Source organism: Columba livia, chromosome 1 (genome assembly GCF_036013475.1).
Source record: "Columba livia isolate bColLiv1 breed racing homer chromosome 1, bColLiv1.pat.W.v2, whole genome shotgun sequence".
NCBI lineage: Eukaryota > Metazoa > Chordata > Aves > Columbiformes > Columbidae > Columba > Columba livia.
This window is the reverse complement of record NC_088602.1, coordinates 172,333,766-172,351,826: the sequence shown is the minus strand read 5'-3', so window position 1 is coordinate 172,351,826 and position 18,061 is coordinate 172,333,766. Positions and strand designations below refer to the sequence as shown.

Below are 18,061 nucleotides of genomic sequence, written 5' to 3'. Positions count from 1 at the left end.
CTTGAGCTTTTAGAAACATTTTCTTATTTAAAAAAAAAAAAAAAACCCTGCAGTGAGCAATGCTTTTTATTTAGGACTGAATTCATGAATTTTAACTGAAGATGGGCATGTTGGGCATTAATATATGTATAATTATGCAAAACCACTGTTACGTCTAATGAAAATTAGATTTTGCCACTGAGGCTGTGTTTGGCGATAGTGTGTATCTTCATTTACACTGTATTTTTTTATTTTCTAGCTGCATGACCTAGGATTACAGTTGCTATGGTGATAAAACAGTTAGTGAAGGAGCAAAAGGTAAGTTTATGCATATGCCTGTGCGGTGGGGGGTGGGAGGGGTCTGGCAGACTCCTTTCCTGGTGCTACATCTGGCTCCTGCTGTTATTGGGACTGAAAACCACTCTTGCACTGGCTATGGTATTTTCTGAGCAGGTCAGGCATGGGTGTACAAGCAGTGGTAGTGAGGTGTTTTCCACAGCAGTACGCGTGTGTGACCAGACCAAGGGGTTGCTGCGCTAAGAATGTTTTTTAGTAGTGTGGGAGAGGAACCTGCGTGCACCCCTATGCCAATGGCCTCAGCTAGACCTAGAGTTGGAGCTGGAGATGCTGAGCATGAGGGGCAGCTCTATCTCCCTTGGACCCCGAGTTATGCTGCCAGCCTTCTCCCTTGCTAGTGTTTGTTTCATGGTGCTTGATGCAGGAGAAGAGGCAGCATCTCCCAGAATCCTTCCAGCAGCTGGTGCCACCTCTGGAACTTAGTGGCTAGCTCAGGAGTGCACAAATTGATAAGTGATAACGGAGCAAAGCCTGTCGTTGGTGCAGCACTTTTTATTGTAAAGGAACATACACAAGGTCCTGTTCCCATGAACACAGCTGCCCAAAAGTCCAAGTGTCTCTCCTAGCCTGTGTTCTGCACTGAAGCTCTCCTTTAGCTTGCTCTGTGTTTTGCAGGAGCTGCTTCCCTGGCTTCTGTCCCGCTGCCTTTGCCTTTCTCTGCACCCTTCCATCAAAACTGCCCTCATCATTTGCTTTAAGCCACTGGTAGAAATGCTTTCCGTGGAAACTCAGGCTAACCAGTCTTGGTGATTGCAAGGCTGATTCGGGCAGGTTGGTTGGTTTTTTTTTTTGCAGTTGCCTATTCCAGAATAGCTGAACTGTTTCTTTCTCCTTTTCCTCCTGAAAGAACAGTGGCTGCTACCACCACCAGCTTCAGAAATTTTCACCTGGTCTTGTCAGTAGTAATGCTTTTGTATAACTCTGTGGAGCTTTGGGCCATGTTCTTCTCTCAGGTGCACTGTGAATTAACATATTGAAGGCTGGTGAGTAAGTCTCAGGCTCTTACCAATTGGTCTCAGTAGCCTTGAATATCTCCTTGGACTTGTTAAACTTTTTATTAGGTATAGATTTTCCACTAGAGGTCTTATTACTGCGATTATCAAAAGACAAAAGTGCTTTAAAAGAGTCTCTCCTGCCCTGCCATGCTTTGTGTTTTTCCCCAAGTGAACTCTTTGCCTGCTTGCAGCTTATCAACAGTGCAACCACTTTAATGCAAGCAGACAGCACTTTCCCACCCACTTGGACAGGAGTAAGATGAACAAGCTGGCTGACAGGGACAAGCCTGTGCTTGTACTGCTCTCTCCCCCCTTGAGGAAAACTCTTTCGAGCCACTGAGCCTCTGAGAAAGGGTCATCTTTATGCTCCACCACTCTCCTACCCACAACCATGGGGGCTGGTCAAGTGTATCCGCCACAAAACATCAGCATCCATCCGTGGCTGCACAAAATGCCTGTGCTCACAGAGGGTTCCACACCTGGGGGAGAAGGTGGAAAAACCTGATGGGTGATGCCCAGTGGTGACTAGAGAGCAGGGGTAGTCGCTTGTCAGTTGTAAAGTAAGGGTGGGATCTTGAAGGAGCTGTATTTCAGCCTGTTAGAGAATTGTTGCCACCCTCTAATGGGAGAGAAGATATCCTTGGGGCTAAGGATTTTCTATCTCAGAAGCTGGGGAGCACTGAAATAACAGAGCAGCTTCTTCACCTGCTCCTCCAGCAGGAGTCTGTCTTACTTCCAAACCCCAAATATCCTGGCAGGTGCTGAGGGCAGAACAAAGCTGCAGCCTGCTCCCCGCTGCCCACATGGGACTGCTCAACAGAGTAAACTCAGCTGTTAAAGCACAGGGCTCAGCAGAGCAGGCTGCCCAGCTTTCCCCTTGAGGACTGTTTCAAAATGTTGGCAAAATGCAGCTTGGAGATCAAGAACATGCTTCTGTGTGCAAAACCTGAAAAAGCAAGAAAGAATAAAGATATGTACAAGGGGATGTGCCACTCAGACAGAAGAGAAGGAGCAGAAAAAAGCTCTCTCACATTTTTGCCTCCCTTTCCTGAGTTGGGTAAAGAAGCAAGGTGGAAAAATAAATGTTGTTTTTTTTTTTTCCTGAGAATCTCTTCTAGCTGAGTTCTGCTTCAGCTGTGACATATCTCATCTATGATCTGAGGTTTGCCAGCTATGGTTTCTCTTGCAGCCAGTGCCTGGGATTAAGTTAAATGCAAAGTAAAGGCAGATTTATTGCACGACCCCCACGGAGTCTGGTTAATGCAGCAGATTGCCTGGTAGTAGTGAAGTGTGGGATGGTAGCAGTCCTTAGAGGGAAGGCATTAAGCATCTCAAGCTCAGTTATGCTGTGGGTCCAGCCCAGGTCAGCAGCACACCAAGCCATAAACACCAGGCTGAGATTCAGCAGTGGTCTGCTTAACAGCTTTGGGCTTCAGTTTGGATCTGCTAGTGCCAAGTCAAAAAAATCAATACAGCACTGAGCAGTGTACTCATCAGCCTTTGACTTCTCTGATCCCCTCCCTTACCCTTCTGCAGGTCAGTACTGAGGCAGGTGAGATGTGTGTGTATATACAAACTCACAGTGCCTCTGTCAGCTGGGTATAAAGAGAAGGCTGGAGGCAGGCTGGGTGGCCAGACTGACCTCTTCTCTGGAAGAAAACCTGCCGCAAAAAATAACAGATAATTTCATGATTTCTCCACTCTTCCCTTCTGCAAATATTAATCATAAGCAGTTAAAAGGGAGCAGCTGCAGACGATGAATCCTGGCTTGTCATTGTCCTTCATCAGGAGGACAGCCCAGTCAGCACTCAAATATCCTTCCCCGCTCTCCAGCTCGCTGCCACCTCCATGCGCTGCTGAGGCTTCATGAAGAGCATATAGACAAGGATGCAGCAAATCTATTCTGTTCCTGTGACCGTAATCTCAACTCAGTTAATCAGGTTCTTAAGGACAGGAACTACTAAGGGAGTAGGAGTAGCTGGATGGATGCAAGGGGGGCATGTAGAGGGGCTGCCGTCCCAGCTTTGGTCTCTCAGAGGGAGGAGTGGGCAATGGGGTCAGAAGGCACCACAGTCTGACTTTTACATCTCCATACATTGATGGAGCAGTGCAGCTCCATCGCAGACCTTGTGTCCTGTCCACAAGAATGCCATCAAATACAGGCATGTCATCTTGAGAGACAACAGGTAGCCAAGAGCTCTGTGGATGGACTTGCAAGGATCCTGTGTGTTTGGCAAGGAAATAAGAGAGGTGGTAAATTCTCCTCATTGCAGAACAGAAGGAAATGGTGTGGGGGAGGGATGCGGCTGGCTGATGAATTGCCCACCTGCTTTGGGATCCAATGTAACTGCAGTGTTTGTAGGCAGGTTACCAGACACAGAACACAGCAAATAGGGGGATGGGGGGAAATTCCCATTTTTGTTTTTCTCAAAAGCCACGAGATGTGGTGATGTTTCTTTCCATCAGATACCTGTGCTCCCAGGTTGAGCCAGGTCACCAGGTTTCCTCCTAGACTCAGCTCTGGGCCAGCAGGGATGTGTGGGGTGGCAGGGGGACAGGCTTTGGTTGAGAGCTGCAGTGGGTCCTCAGCGAGGATGGGCAGACGCTGCTGGGTTGTGTCGCAATGTCACAGCACAGTTACTCTCTGCTGGTGTCACACACAGGCTGTGGTGGGAATGCTCCCTCCTGTAGGGGAGGGATGGAGGGCGAGTGGATGGGCCCAGCAGGGACGTGGCTCTCTGAAGGGAGCAGTGTCCAGCTCCCATACCCTGGCCGGCAGCTCCATTCTCTTCTGCAGCTTCTCTCTTGGCAGCTGAAATCAAAGGCTGAATGGCCTGGCAGTTTTAATACCAAGGGCATAGCTTGCCTTCCTAAATCTTTGTCTAAGAAATCATGACTTCTCCAAGCTTGCTGCCAAGAGCGCTGGATCACTACAATGCAACATTTGCTCACCCTTGTAGCTGGTGGGCTCCCCAGGTTCCCTCATTCAAACGTGTGGCAAAGGTATATGCACCTGCTTTCCTAAGCTCCATTTTTCCCACTAAGGTTTTCTTCTCAGGCACAACAGGATGAAGAAGGTTGTGTGTTTTCTGTTTGGTTCGTGTCTTTGACTGGGGGTAACATTTTTTTCAGCTGGAGGTTCTGGTGCCTGGGATTTCGTGGGCAGGGGCTGGGCTCCTGCTGTGACTGGATGCTAGTGACCTCTAATGGACAGTTCTGAAAAGCCTCGCTGAGGGTTGGAGGCCTTGTAGACACGGGGTTTTATTGTTACAGTCATTTTCATACATAGCTACTGCAGATGTGGCATGAGAGATGTCTTGCATGTCTTTAAGAGAGTCCTGTTGTTTATGGCTTGTGTGCGTGCTTTCATGTTTGTATTCCTTCTTAGCCATCAGGGAAGAAGTAGCATAAACACCCCAACCTGTTGATCTTCATAGTGCATCTATTTTCTTTGGCATTTGGAGAGTGGGGAGGATGAAAGGGATGCAGGAGGGACAGGTGGAAAGTAAGAACTGCAGTCAGGTTTTTAGTTCTCTTTAAATAGCACTTTACCAAACAGAGAGACCAGTGTGGCTCTATTGTGTTTCCTGAATCTATTTGTGATTTAGACCACACAGATCTCTTTAAGTGCTGGTTTGTTTTTAAAAATAGGAGTGAAGTTAAATCCATGTGGAAGGTGAGGAGCCTTTCTTATCCCCTCAATTAAGGGAGAGCTCACAACTGTTTGACAGCCTACCTGGTAACATACCCTGCAACTCTTACACTCACTGCTAGTAGAAGTATTTAACATTGTGAGACACCTGCTGAAAGCAAAAAAATTGTGCTTACAAGTTGATAGGTTTGGGGAGCATTTGATGTCTCTTTTCCTATATCTGCTTAAGGCTCTTTTTTTCTTGTGTCTTTGGGTGAATGCTAGTGGTGAGCCAAAGGTGCTTTTTCAAAGGTGGAAAAGAAACTATTTCATCTCTCCCTGTATCGGCCTCTCAGGGGTGCCTAAAATACAGCACCTTATTCAAAGGACATCTGATTAAATTAAAAGATGGAAAGCTTGGAACTAAGCTCCAGATCATTGCTAGGTGAAAGCACCCTGTAAAACTAACTCCCTGCCCCAGCATAAAAACCAGAATCTCTGTAAGATTTATTCAGGCTGGGCATGAGTGAGAAAATGAGAGATGAATAAGTAAATCCAGAGGTTTCAGAAAAAATAATAATGAGTACTAATAATATGCTAAAACTTATTCTTCAGTTCCTCAGTTAATTTCTGTTTATTAGGAGCATGATCAGACTAACACAGAAGATCAGTGCTTCTGCATCATTTACCTTCTCTGTAGCATCTGGTAGCTGCCACAGGGAGACCAAAGTGGAGAGGGGCTTGGCCTGGGACAGCAGTCCCACACTTTGCCAGAGAGCTGCATGTCTCCTTCCCCCGCTCCCTCCTTAACTTGTGGCTGCCAGTGATGCTTACAGGGAGATTTAAAGAACTGGTGAGTTGTCTGATCCATAGCACGACTTACGGCTTCCTGTCCTAGATGAATGAGCAGCTGGCAGGGTAAATGGGGATGGTTATGTTGTAACTGAGACCTTCTGTCAGCTCCTTTGTACGTCTGCCCTCTTGGGGCAGGTGAGGGGCAAACCATTTTCAGAGGTGATGGTGTTCCCCATAGAAGCTCTCAGCAGCACCCTGGGAATCAGAATCAGCTCCCATGCTGGGGTACAGGAGCATTTCTGAGACAAGCTTGATCCCACCAGCTCAAAAAGCAAATGAAATAGCCCGTGCTTTGGGATAGCAATAATTCAGGAGGCAAAGCTGAAATACCTGAGTATGAATGTCTCCATTTGGTGGGTCCTGAAAGGTGTCTATAACAATCTTGCACCGGTGAGAATGGCACGAGGTGGGGGAGCAGGGAGGGAAGGGAGATTGAGGGTGGTGGGAGCAGATATAACCAGGAGTAATGATGTGGGGCTGAGCAGGGGAAATGGAGCCTGCAGATCAGCAAGGGATTACTGCTTTATTAGCCTCTGGATTAGTGTCCCAGGGCCAGAGACTGCAGAATAGGCTGTATTGAATTATTCCTTATCAGCTGGTGCTGACTGACTGACTTACTTGGGTCTGTCTCAGTAAGCTCCCTGGTTTGAGGAGGTATTTTCTGTGTTCAGGATGGTATACCACAGTAAAGGGCTTGGAAAGAGGTGGCTCTTAGAAACAAAAAAGCCACATGGAGATGAGAAATTATAGGAGGACTTGGAGGTGAAAGAGTCACACAGTAGTTGCTCAATACTCTTCTTGTTCTTCCTTAAATTGGAAGGGCTCTCTTATCTCCAGATCAAGTCTCTCAAGACGTAGCTGGAGATTTCCAGCCTTTGATTGAGAAAACTTTGATTCAAACACCTCTCCATGTTCTTATTTATTCTTCAAAGGTGAATTCCGACTACTCAAATCTGCTTTGGCTACAGGTCTAAAATGTCTGGGGATATAATTTTAACCATGGAAAACAGTCACTCTATTGATATGTCTGTGAATGAGGAAGAGAAACAGACAGTGTAAAGAAAAGAGGCAAGTATGCCTGCAGCCTTCTTGTAATTCTGCTGCGAGGTTGGAGGAGGCGAGGACAGACAAAGGTGGCAGAAAGTGAAACTGATTCTGCAGGGGATGCACCTCACTCTGAGCCAGCAGTAGTTTCTTATCAGCAATGAGTATTCACTTCTCACCTCTAAAAATTTTTTGTGCAACTTTCTCTGGGAAAAGGACACAAACTGGTTTGACTAGCCATCCTCTAGTTGGGAGGAAGGGTGAATCACACTCTACATTTCTACTGTTCTGTGTTTCTTACACCTTCCAAGCCTGCTGAAAGCATGAAGAGGCATGTGGTGCTACCTACAAGAGGAGTTCTGGTTCCAGTGCTGCAGTGGACCATTGAGAAGCGCTGTGTATTGTAAGATAAAGGAAATCCCTGTTGAAAGGGTATTGCCCTCGGTCTGTGGAATAGATTTAAGCTCCGCAATCACAAAGATGGTGTTACGCTAATGTCTCTAGCCTTTAGTTGAAAAGGAAAGCTTTGGAGCAGGAACCAATTATGACTTCACGCACTTTGAGGCTCAAAACAGCAAACAACAAGAATTAAGGCTTTTGAGCAGAGCTAACTCCCCCAGGCATCCATCACCAGCATTTTATACACAAAATGCTGGTCATTTGAATATGTGAGATTTGTTATGATGCAAACAAGTGAAAGCTGTGCACTCACAGGCAATGAGGAAAATGAAGAGCCACCTAACAGCAAAGCTCCTGTCTGTAACATGTGCTCTGTGCTGCAGAGTGCAACAGTGAGTTTCTATGCTAATAGTAATGACTAAGATTGTAGTTCCTGGATGAGTGTGGTGGCCTGACAGCAACTTCTGTGCAAATCTCTAAGGTCCAGTAGCTTTGAGGGATTGTGCATCTTAACTAGATAGTGCAATCCTCAAGCAGAAATACAATCCCTCCCTGCTCCATGCAATCACAGTGGTATATGAGGGGTTTCATTTCCATTGTGCTGTTAACCACAGTCTTTAAAGTAACCAAGTGCATCCTGTGGCCTGAGTGACCTCTTTCAGAAACCACACCAAGGGCTTCTGACCTAACAGAAGTGTTAGAAGTGGTTTTGTGCTGGGGCTATGATCATGCTGGCTCATGAGAAATATTGATCTTCAGTGGGCTTTACTGATTGATAGTCAGCTGGGAGATCTTTGAGGAAATGCAGGTGATTCAGAAATGGATGTTGATGACTCACTGGATAGCACCTGGGCCCTCTCTAACACTGTGTTAGAGGCATTTTGCTGCTGGGGGTATTATGTTTTCATTTAGAGGTAAACCCAAAAGCTTAGTCATTAGTGATGCTGTAACATCTTCCACGTGAGTTTGAATGTAATCCTCAATGTTCCACTAAATTTCACCTGGAGAAAAGTAGTATTCTGCTGACTTGGCATTTGTTCTGTAATTCGACTAGAATGGTTACTCTTCATTTTCCTCTCTCTGACTCTGCTATGTAGTTTTATTAGATGCTGTTATATAACAGTTCTGATGGGAAAGCAGCTATATTTCAGATTTAGATGAATGATCCCTATGTAATACGCGTATATGTCTGCAAAGCACTTTGGATAAAAGATATTAAGAAATGCAGGTTATTGTTTGGCATTTCCTTGGGTTTTGCTTTGTCACATGCTATTTTGCAACTTTGCTGTTGTTCTGTCTCAAAGCCTTGTTGAATGAAGTGTTCTGAACAGTTTTGGGAGTGCTGGCATTTTTATTAATTGCCTTTTACAGGTTGTTTTTCTGTCTCTTTTGAAACTGCCTGTTTCATAGACAGAATGAAAAATAAATGTTTTAAGCTACAGTTTTAGAAACCAAGGCAGGAGGGGAAAGAAAGCTTAGCAAAATATTTGGCCAGTTTTAAGCCAAGCTTTGGGGCTGACATGATACCAGAGACTTCTGTCAGTAGGGTTTTAGGGTACAGGAATAATAATAACTGGAAAGGAGGAGAGATGGAGCATAGTGTTCCAGGCAGGATAAAATAAACCAGCAACCCATCTGGGTCTCTGACTTCTCAAAGAAGGGCTTTGTACTCTGAGATTTGTTCTGACAGCAGTGTTTTGAAAATGTTTAGGACTCTTGCCATCACATTTCTTTTAAAGTCTGATTGCCTTATGTGACATATCCTCGGCTGCTGTAAATTGATACCGCTTCATCAGCTTCAGTGGCATCTCGTCAGTGTACGCTGGCAGAGGATTAGCCCCCTGCATCCAGTCACGCTGCCTTGAGCTGCATTGGGATCTCATCATAAGTCATTATGAGCCTGATGAGAGAGTGCTGACAAGAAGACATAGGCTATGACAGGTCATGGCAAGGGCTGACCCAGTAAGTGGAACTCATTTCTTTCTGATTTATTACTAATTCCAGTTTCTCTATATGATTTTTGGCTCCAGTACACATTATCTTCTGAGATACAAAACTAAGACCTCCACAGGTGCCTTTGTAAGCACAGGGATGATATTGGTTCTGCTGTTCTGGCTGGACCAATGTGAGAAAGTGCATTCATCCCCCAAAATTCCCTTCATAGCTACCTTTGATAGTCATTTTTGCTACTTGCCATGAGGCTATTGTGTGATATTAATGTGCTGCAGTGTTTTATCATAACTTGGGTATAAGACTTTCTCTACAAAAGATAGTTTGAAGTGTCCTTTGGCATCCATTAGTGTGAAATGTGCCATGGAAATGTAAATCATGTCACTGGTTGTCAAGAAGCACCTGGCTTTCAGAGTGTCCTGCCACACTGCTGAGCAGGGGGGAGAGGAGACCAGCAGGGCAAAGCAAAGGAGAAGCTGAATCTTTCATTTCACTTAGAGGACTCTTTCCTGCAGTCTAGCATTCAATACCCACCTGGGACTGGAGCTCCTGAATGCAAGGGCCACAGTGCTTCTTGGCTGGTGGACACAGAGGAGAATGTACTGTTGCTCTTGCTCTGGTGACACTGCACAGGCTCTGTCACCCTCTGGGCAGATTATTCTCTCTGTGGGTGATGCTTCCCATGAATGCAGAAGTGTTTTATTCTCTGAACTTGAGCAGGCGCTGCCTTTTCTTATGGTTTGGGTGCCTGAGCTGGAAAGGCTTCCCCTCACTGGTAACACCAGGGATCGCAGTGGTGGATCTCCCAGTCTGGCTTGGTAGGAGTGGGCTCAGACACACACACAGTCATCGTGGTGGAGTCTTTCTTGCCTTATTCCAGCCCTGAGTGAGCTCAGCTGACCACACACAATAGGATCAGTGTGTTTTCCAATGTGCAAAGTAATATTTCCAAGGGCTTTTGATCTTCTGTGTAAGGGCATTGGCTGGCATGCCCAGACAGATCAGGTATAAACTTCTGGTGGATCATTCTCTAAGCCAATAATGGGCCAATATATCTCCTGTGATGATGCAAGGGCAGCGCACTGTCAGATGGCTGGTGCTATGAAACAGCCACTGAGAGCTTCCGTTTGAAAACATTATGACTCATTTTTTGATGTAGCTTAGTCAACTGTCAGGTTGCAAAAGTCAGTCTAGGGCACCTCTCAACCCATGGCAGAATGCTCTGAGTCTTTCCTGTAATGTCTTAAAAACAAAGCAAAAGAAACAACTCAAAACTTCAGCCCAACAACACCACATCCAAATGTATCATATTCATCCAGTTTGAGCTCCAGCCCATAATACTCACCTGTCGAGGGTTAAGATTGCGGGGTGACAATAAAACCCTGGCAGATGTATTGTTAACCCCCTCTTCCCCCCCACTTCCCCCCTTTTTGCCCCTCCCTCTCCCCCTTTCCCACTCAGGACAGGTGATCGGGAGGGAAAGGAGGACAGAGAGAAGAGAGTTGGAAAAATTAACAATGTTTTACTAATGCTACTAATAAGAATAGAGAAAATAATACAAAATATACAAAACCAATCTTGAAACTCTCAGCAACTGCAGAGCCGGCAACCAAAGTCCTGGATTAGACTCTGCAGCCAATTGGAGCTGGATTCAGCCTCTCACTAGGCCTCAGTTCGCAGGGATGACCAGCAAGGTCCTCTCCTAATGTCGGCAATAAGCAGAAGGGAAAAAGGTAATGAGATCCTCGTGATCTCCCACTTTTATATGAAGTATTCACGTGAATGGAATGTTATACACAGTTGGTCAGTTTCTTGGTCACCGGTTTCTCGTTGCCCCTCTCGCGAGATGTCCATCTGTGCTTATCAATAAGTTCGCATTCCATTGCTAGGTTTACCAAAACATGTGTCTGGTTCTCCAGGAAAATGCAGTTAATATGAAGGCTTTAGCTGACAGGCAAAATTCACTGAAAGAGAAACTTGTTTTTAACAAAACCAGGACACTCACCCAAGAAGTGTTATTACTAAGAAAATGAGCCTATTTGCTGAAAAGCTGCGTCTTTCACTGAAGGATATCCTTCTTCACATCCCTTCACCTTTTTAAAATTTGTGGCTAGCTCTAGGTCAGGTGGGTAGATTTGCTGCTTAGTGCTTCTTCAAGGCTCCCAGTGCAAATATCAGTTTTGTCTATATGAAGTGCTATGATCTACAGCAAGTCTGGTCATCAATGGGAAGACTCTGAACTAAGGGTATTTGCTATGTTGTTCCAGAAAATAAATCCTAATCTTCTAGGGCAGGCACAGGCTTCAGACTGTCCTTAGGCTAAAGGACATAGATTCAAGTCTTGCTAAATGAAGCGTTTCCCAGTCACATTAGAAAGCAAAGAGTGGACTACTTTGCCTCTATATCATGTATGTCTTAAACCTACCAATGCATATATGTCAAACAGATAATGTGCAGGTCTTTAGGCAAGGATACTGATTCACTCAGCCTTGCAAGTGGCTCCTTAATGGACTTTGCTCAAAGCCATATGACCTTGAAAGTGGGAGCTCCTTAAAACATGCTGTTTATTTTCTGTCTAACAGTTAAAACGTGTATAAATGGGGACAAGCCCAGACTGTGTTACGAATGAGGATTGCTCACCCTGTTAAAGCTTATCGGAAAGGGAGCCTTTTCCCTTAGCCAAAAGGCTTTTCCACCAATATTAGACAGGTCCATCTTACAAGGAGATGACACAGCTCAGAGAAAGAAGATTTGAAAATATTATGCACGCTCACATATGTGAAGCGTGTTGCGAAAAGCTTTTGCTGCCATGCATCTGCAATGTTTGCTCGTTGATAAAGCTACACAGATTATTTAGCAATGACTTTCACACTTTTGCTAATATTGTGTGTGCTACTAATATGCCAAGTACTATTAAATAACTCGGGTGTTGTCAGAGACCAATTTTTATAAGAGCTGCGATATCTGAATTTTGGTATAATGAGAGACTCTTAATCATGTATAGCATAACCCCTTTTTGTTGAGAGAACATTGTGCCTCTGAAGTAAACGTTTCTGCAGAAGTGGAATACTTTCTTATAATTTCCCTCAGTGAGTTAGCGCCTGTGACCACACAACTTGTGTACACGTATGTACAGCATGGAGAATTGGCAACGTCTATGTGATAATGATTTTAACTAGCTTTGCATCCAATTTTGAAGCCTTCTAAATCCCCTTGGTAACAAAGTCCATTTTCTTGGTTGGTTGGTTGTGTGATGTGTGGCCAATAAACCACATTTCTGGCAATTTAAAGCTGTTTTGTTGGAGTGAAATTCTAATATCAGCTGTACTGTTTGCTTTTTGCAAATCCTTCTTTCTCAGGCTCTATCTCAAAAGTGGCTTGGCCTAGAAACTGTTTCTGCAGGAATCCTTGATGCTATGCTGACATAAGGTATAACTTCAGATCAAATTAAGAAATGTTTTTTAAGCATTTGGCAAGATGTCTTTGAATTTTTGCAGTACTCACTGGCTGCAGACTGTAAAGGTGGAGTTTTGCAGAGCATCTAGCACTTACCTAACTTCTGTGATGCACACCTGCTTGTATTTCTACAGACCAAAGCCTGAACAACACAAAGCCCTCTTAAAGATCCTGTCCAAAATGTGCACCATAGGCTGGTGGTTCTGAGCTATGGAAGAGGGACTGAGGTTCCCAAATTGCAGAAGCCTTGCTGCTTGAGTTAAAAGAGAGCTGGCAGTTGGACTGCACTCTTGCAGATTGTTAATGTTATATTCCAGCAGATGAACCACTTGAGTCCAAGTTGGCTATGTGCTCTCCTAGCACTGCTTGTGAACTTGGTGAGCTCTGGCTGAGCCCTTCTCCTTTGACAGGGGACTGGTGGGTTCTGCCCAAGAAACCAGTGATGTTTGTAAATTCCCTTAGTCAAGCTGTTTGATTTTACATTCAATAAATGTATAAGGCCTTCTGACCCAGACTGTGCTCTTGCTGATTCCAGCATGCCAAACCAGTCCTGGCAAGATGAGGTGCTTATTGAAGAATCTTCTGCTGTGGAATTTCTTTAACTTTTGATGCATATTTTATACACTTCATGGGATTCACCTGTCATCTCACAGAGGCTAGAACTACTCACTCAGGCTGGGGCTTCTCTTGCAAATTCTTGCAAAATCAAGGAGCCTACTGTCTTCTCTGTTATCTTGCTTGACTTGGATGTTCTGATCTGAAGTCAATGAGGTTGTTTTTAAATGTTCTTTGTGGTCTGAGATATGAGTGGTTCCAAAAAGGCAAATACAACTTGCCTTTTCTGATGATTAAAGCTAGTTACAAGCTTCAGTTTGAAAGTGATGCAGAGTAAGAGTGTTAAAGATGACATGGTGTCCCACCAGGGATGTTAGATTGCTGAAAACTGACCCAGGGCTTAATGGAACCACCTTGAGCCTGTGACACACCTAACACAGAAGGTCTGAATCAAAGCCATCTGAAGTCCATGAGGGCTTGTCTGCCACACTCTGGGAACCGTGGATCTGAGGCCCCTCTGGCAAGAGTGTTCCCCTTCTTAACTTGCTCTGTACATCTGTGCAATGTCACCAGCTGACCTGGGAACATGACACTCTTATACAGTAGAATAAACGCCAGCAAAACACGTAGTAACAAAATGCAATTTAGCTTTTCTAACTGAAGTCACTTCAAGGTACAGAAAGGTGGGAATTACCCATCTAAAACCAAGATCGGTTACACAGTTACCTGGACCTGGGGTAGTGACTCTAAAAAGAAGTCCAGGGTTTGTTCTGCCCTTTGCACCATGGCTGTGTAGGGAGAATATTTTTTATGGTGCCACTGGGAACACCATCTGGCCTATTCCAATTGCAAATCACATCCCTTTTGCACATAAGATTCGGTCTGAATTAATATCAGTGATGTCTTAAAAGGAAAAATGGAAGTCTAAATGCAGGGGTCTCAAGATCTCCAAAGTAATGTCCTGCACATAATTTTCCAGTAAAATGGGTTCAGGAAAATGTTCCTCGTGCTTTAACAGTCTCAGAAATAGCTTCATGATGCAGCTCAAGGGTCAGCACAAGGATCTGTGATTGCATGAAAATATTGTCTATTCCTAATTGTTATTGACAGGCATACCTTGTTGATGTTGCTAGTCCAAACAAGCAACGTTATTTTCAGAAAGGAAGCCATATTGGATGTGCAGACTGCATTTTACATCTCTTGTGACTCAGATGTTGCCATTCACACAGCATTGGACTGCATCGCAACACCTGCAACCATGCTCTGAGCTGAATCAGAACCTGTGTGAATGCTGCCTGGAGTACTCTATCTCTTAGCAAGAGCTGAAGTGTATCTAACCTGTTTTCCTCTTGCTTTCTCTACCTGCCCTTCCAGCAGAAGAGAAGACATGAAATTGAGTAGCTTTCCTTCCCTGAATAGTGCCCCGCAACCTCCATGCATCTCACTGGTTCACCAAGAAACAGGAGATCATGGAAAAAACTTTTGGTGTGACGTGTGATCCAAGTCAGGGACTACAGATGTCACTGGATCCAGAACCAAGAGGACATCCCCAGTGGTTGTTTCTGTGGTAGCCAGCTCTTAATGCCTCTCGCCCACGCATTGCTGCTGGTGGAAGTGGTTGGTGCACTGATGCCAGCAAGTCACTAGTGTCTCTAGCATTGCCACTTCATGCTGTGTCAATTCACCCACAGTAACATGGCTGAGATTTCTCTACAGAGTGTGAGGAAGCCAAGGTGCAACCCATACGGACGTACCCTAGGTAGATTAAACCACAGAAAGGAAATATCTGTGACGAGAACGCGGAGGTGCAGCTGTCTCCACAGGTGTCATACCATTAGCTAGCCACACGCACTGATGTCTGCACAGCCTCCCTGCCTGCGATGGTTACCTCCACCAAAGCCTGACTGTGTGGGCTGCAGTCGCATCTCCTGCTGCAGGTCAGGCAGAGCTGGAGAAATGGGAAGGTGAACAGCCCTGTGTCCCACCTGCAGAGTCTGCTGTTGCTGCCTGCGGTGATGTTAACAAAAATCACGTTGGATGGACCAGATGAAGAGAAAATTTGCTCTTCTCCTTTGTGCTGCTGCTGTCACCCTATCTGGGGTGGCATTGTCACCACCAGGCAGATGATCACTGAACTCTTATTGCACCAGTGCCCCTAACACATGGCGTAACACAGTTCTTTGAGCCAGGGCATCAGGAAACAGGGGTCTGAAAGGAAGGTCATTGCTGCTGGTGGAGCTAGGACTGAAAAAGTGTCAGAGCAGTGGCCAAAACAGGGAAAAGAAGAGAAATTGCTCTTCAGTTCTTTGCCAGGAGATGATGTGATTGTCCTAGTATGGGTTGCCCTTCAAGAGGGGGTGATGTCAGGGGCTTGGAGATGTAGACATAGTTTTTTGTCTTTGCTGACAAACACCCCTCCCTGCAGTTCTTGGTCCTATTATTTCAGCTCCACTCATCTCCCTGTGTTTTCTATGAAGATACACTTCCCACATGGGAGTATTTTGTCAGGCTAAATTCAATGATGCCAATGAGATGCCTGGACACAGCGATGACTGAGGGCATAAAAGGATCCAGTTAAAATTCATCAAAATTTGTGTAGCACAGGGGAGTTCAAGGGAATGCACTGGAAAATCACCCTGTCACATTTCTCCCTCTCATTAGCCTAAATTGCATTCATAGGGGTAAGTTGCTGTGGCACAACAGTGTGTGTTTATATATATTTATATGTTACATAGCAATTATTTCAACAGTGTGGAAGAAATAATGCAGCTGGATATACCTGATGTCTCTAAGGTTTTTTTGTACCTTTTGCAAAGTGAAGACATTTGATTTCTTCTTTTTTCTTTAATTTTTTTTTTCTTCCTTCCCCAGAAGGTAGCTGGTGGTAAACATCCTCTTGTCATCTAATCACAAATAAATCTTCTGCTTTGTTTAGTAATGAAAATTGGCATTTTTGTGTCTGTTGTTCCTAGGGACTGCACTGCAGGAATCAATATCATATGTGACAGTAACAATTGATTTGTGAACGGTGGCACCTACACTGAGCGTTTCAGGCCTCAGAGATCAAACACCTTGAGAGAGCAGTAAAGTCATTTTAAATCAGGAGGGATTATGAGGAAAGGGAGATGATACCCAGCCTAGATCCTGAAGCCTAATACAACAAACATGTCAATTCCTTGATTTGTCACAGGTTTTGTGTGTGATCATAGACAAGTACTGAAAATTATCACAAGTGTAACTTAATTATGCTGTAAATTTGGCACCCTGCAAAGCAGCACCTTGACTGGTCTGTGCTTATTGCTTGCATTGGTACAGACAGCTGAGGATTATAACCAAGGCACATCCTCAGAGTAAGCAAGTAAAACACAGGTAGTGGTTGTTCGGAAGCGAATCTGAGCTCAGTGCTGGGCTGCGCCTTTCTCAAGGAGTTATACCTGGGTTAGCTGGCAGGGACAGGACAGCCCAGCCCCTGAAGGAAGACTAAAAGTGTTCAGAAGACGTTTCTTCAGTTGTCCCCTTTTACTCAAACCATATGCAAAGGTCTGTCAGCAAGGTGGTTCTTAAGTCTTATTAATGAATGAATGTCAGTGGCAAGGTTATTAGATTTGCAGACACTTTGGTTCCTTCCTCCTTTGTCCAGGTGGAAGAAGAACACTTCATCTAACGAAGTGTTTGATATGTGGCTGTTTCTTAAATTTTGAAGTTGAGTCTCAGTGGGATTGCAGCAGATCACAGTATTCGGTGCTATACCCTGGGCTACTTTAAAGCAGGGGAAAATAAACAAAAGGTGAACAGAGCATGAAATGCTACCTTAGATGTCTAGATAAAATCAGGCAACATTTCTACTGTTCTCAGCACTTCCACTCTGAGCTATTCCTGGCATGCTATTCTTTTGCATACACTGGTCCTATGAAGCATGGCCTCTTCAGATGAAGAGGCAAGGATTAATGAGCCACATGGAAACACTAATTTGTCTGAGTTAGAGGAGATTAACTTTGCTTAGATCATTAACATAATTAATCTTGAGACTAGAAATGTTCATTCGGTATTGCAGGCTCACTGTTTGTTTATTTTTTTCAGAAGTTGTAGTCCAACACTATTAAATAAGAATTTCAAAATACATGTTTTATTTTAAAAAATAGTCTCTGTTATCTGTAGCTTCTATATGCTTTCAAATATGTAGAACAAATATAGTATCTCATTGCTGTAACAATTTATCCCATTATAGTGTCTTGAGGGATCCCGAAGTGGTCAGCTCCTCTGGGAGCTTCAAATCAAGGGCTGCATATAAAGTTCACTATGCTAAGGGGCAGAAGGGAAGGGAACCCTCCAAATAAATTGCAGGGCTGGAATCCTTGCTTCCATCTGTGCCCTTTCATCCCATCATGCTGTTTGGGGAAATATTTCTGTCTTCTATCTTTTCCTCTTTTCCCTATTGCCAAGTCTTTTCCCCTCCCTCATATCAAAAAGGACCCAAAGTCAAGGAATCATTTGCAGGCATTGGAAGAGAGCTGCTATGGATCCCAGAAAGTATTCATAGTGACAAAACTGCTGCCTTTAAAGGGACAAGAGGCTAAGAAGTACAAGGTTCTGGTCCAGCTGGGGAAAGTAATTTTCCTTGCATTTTATGGAGCAGGAACTGGCTTGGAAGAGAAACTAAAGAAAGAAAAAAGTGGGGCTGGTGAGAGTGAGTTCATCTCCACCCCATCAGACTCCTAAGAATAGGTACAAAGTTGCACCTGTTTCTGTAGCTTTGAACCTCCAACCACCAAATAGGGTTTTTTTCTTACCCAGTCTTGAGGTTTGGGATCAATGCAGTACAGCTAGCTCTGCTGGCAAC

The 18,061-nt window shown here is 44.5% G+C and overlaps 1 protein-coding gene across 1 annotated transcript in view; it reads left to right on the top strand.

Annotated features, from left to right (window-relative positions):
• Window positions 1-256: 256 nt before the first annotated feature.
• The window catches only part of GRAP2 (GRB2 related adaptor protein 2), a 108,376-nt gene continuing 90,571 nt past the window's right edge, over window positions 257-18,061 (top strand). The window contains exon 1 of the mRNA XM_065046826.1: window positions 257-297. The gene's annotated coding sequence lies outside the window, so the exon portion shown is untranslated. The remainder of the gene's footprint in view (window positions 298-18,061) is intronic.